At 38.3% G+C, this 2,217-nt stretch overlaps 1 long non-coding RNA gene and 1 other non-coding gene across 3 annotated transcripts in view; one reads left to right on the forward strand and one right to left on the reverse strand.

Annotated features, from left to right (window-relative positions):
• Window positions 1-1,399: 1,399 nt before the first annotated feature.
• The window catches only part of LOC103398838 (uncharacterized), a 48,464-nt gene continuing 47,646 nt past the window's right edge, over window positions 1,400-2,217 (reverse strand). For both annotated transcript variants that reach the window (XR_523540.3, XR_523539.3), the window contains exon 4: window positions 1,400-1,643. This is a non-coding gene — a long non-coding RNA (uncharacterized LOC103398838). The remainder of the gene's footprint in view (window positions 1,644-2,217) is intronic.
• trnaf-gaa (transfer RNA phenylalanine (anticodon GAA)) lies at window positions 1,552-1,624 on the forward strand. Its single transcript has one exon. It is a non-coding gene; the product is annotated as a tRNA-Phe (tRNA).

Below are 2,217 nucleotides of genomic sequence, written 5' to 3' on the forward strand. Positions count from 1 at the left end.
TTGTTAAATTGCTAAAAAAAAAAAAAAGCATCACAATAACGTTCTAAGCAGTTACTTGTGCTCATAATCGAGTTCGCTTTATTCTGAACGTACACAGCTTGGTTGAAACAACAATAACTGTACAGTCATGATGACTCATAGAAGGCAATTTAAAGCTTGACAGAACTTAAAATAAGGATTTCAATAAACTTGAAATTTTTGAGGCAGCTGGTAAACTTGTGATTTTAAGTTGAACCAGGGAGATATTTTTTAACAGTGTAGTAGTAATGTTTAACCAATAAAACGTAGCCTTTGCGGTGCAGTCTGGTCCTGAGGGAATATGTTGCAGCAAGTTTGACCTAAAAACATTTTGGATTTTCTGTTATTTTGTAAATATAAAACTTTCTATGTATTATTACGCTGATTTTCATTTTTTTTATAGAAGTATTTGAATTTACATTGAATTACTTGAATTTACATCATTTCAATCTAAAGTTTTTTATCAATTCCCTTTATTTTAAATATTTCATTCTCCTCTCTGTAATTTTGTCTACCTGATTGAATCCTCAATAAAAACAAAACCAGATGTTACTCAACATTTACACAGTACTTTTTTTTGTAGTTTTTTTCCCACTTAGTGCTTTTCTACACTTACGCAAGTAATTAATTGGATGACAACTTTACTTCTGCTTGAATAATATTATTCTAAATTTTACTTTTACTTGAGCTACTCTAACCACCTCTGGCCATCTGTGACTAAAACATGAAAATAAAAAATAAAAATACCTGACCACCTCCAAACAGATTTTGCATCACAATCCAGCAGGTGGCAGGCCGACAGCCTTTCTCCGCACCTGGTTCGTCTATGAGATTTTGTTTGGTTGACCGATATGAATGTGTATACTGTACTGCATGGTAAACACTGGTAACTTCTACTGCAGTAATTTTATCCAACTCAGTGTGTCATTTGGTTTGCAGAAAAATGACGGCACACTTTTTGACGTTTTCTGTTGCGTACTTGTGCGAGACTCACGTGCATGCGTGTCGTTCTCTGTCGGATTCTCCACCGTGCCCGACGGTTAAAGCCGTTTGTACAGCAATGGCAGAAAGTCGGTTCAAAATGTCGACCCAACGGTCTCAGCAAAAACTATCTTCCTTTAAGTTTAGGCATACTTCGTATGGGCGCCTTCACGGTAACAAAACAAACAACTGCGTCGACAACTTCAGACGCCATTGTGTCTGTGTACGCGTCAACAAACTACTGACTCGCAGTGTCAATCAAACTGCTAGTCAGCAGTTTGATTGACACACCGCTCAGCCTGTCAGCTACCGCCCTATCCCGGAAGTGGCCTCTCACTTCCGGGCTGCACTGATAGACTTCCCATAGACAGCCAGGTACATAAAAACGGTTAATTTTCAATTAAGTAATGTCGAATTGTCATTCGACGTTACATACGTGGGACAAAATGTTCAATTTATGTGACGTACATGTACCACAGTTTGAGAACCACTGCTCTAATCAAACATATTGGTATATGGTGGAAACGAATAAGTACAAGATACTTACAGGTAGCCGAAATAGCTCAGTTGGGAGAGCGTCAGACTGAAGACCTGAATGTCCCTGGTTCAACCCCGGGTTTCGGCAGTCATCTATGGCCAAGTATCTGTTGAGGAACACAAATGCAATTTTAGCTTTTTGTAATGTAAACAAAATTGGTAAAATCCATGTAATAATCATTTAGTAAAAAAAAACCAAAACATTTGTTCAGTCAGCAGTCCATCAGTGGACCAATTAAAGGACCTTTGTTCACCCAAGGGTGATTTCTAAAAAATCCAGCAAACATTTTAAGTAGATCACCCAAAAGATCAATGGATATTACCTAATTAAGCAACAATATTTGAACATTGAGGAAAATCATGTATGACTTTTAGTTGGGCTTTGGGTTATCGCATTACAAAATTTTGAACAAGTAAAGTAAAAAGTCAACTGCTGTGACTACTGCTTACATTCTATCTATAACATAGTAAAACTTATAGGGTCCACTTCAGTGTTTCCGATCCTTTAACTGCTTGTAAAACCCTCTGAGCATCAGAGTTAAGGTTCGTTAATATGACGCTGTGCTGAGAATGTCGACGGATGGCTACACAATGGCTCCTCCGCAAGAGGCAGCAGCTCGGGGAGAGTTACCTAGCGACCGTGCTGAAACGTGTGTTTAATGCACAGCCGCCGCCGGAAAC

This window comes from Cynoglossus semilaevis, unplaced genomic scaffold (assembly GCF_000523025.1).
Source record: "Cynoglossus semilaevis isolate Cse_v1.0 unplaced genomic scaffold, Cse_v1.0 scaffold774, whole genome shotgun sequence".
NCBI classification, from domain to species: Eukaryota; Metazoa; Chordata; class Actinopteri; order Pleuronectiformes; family Cynoglossidae; genus Cynoglossus; species Cynoglossus semilaevis.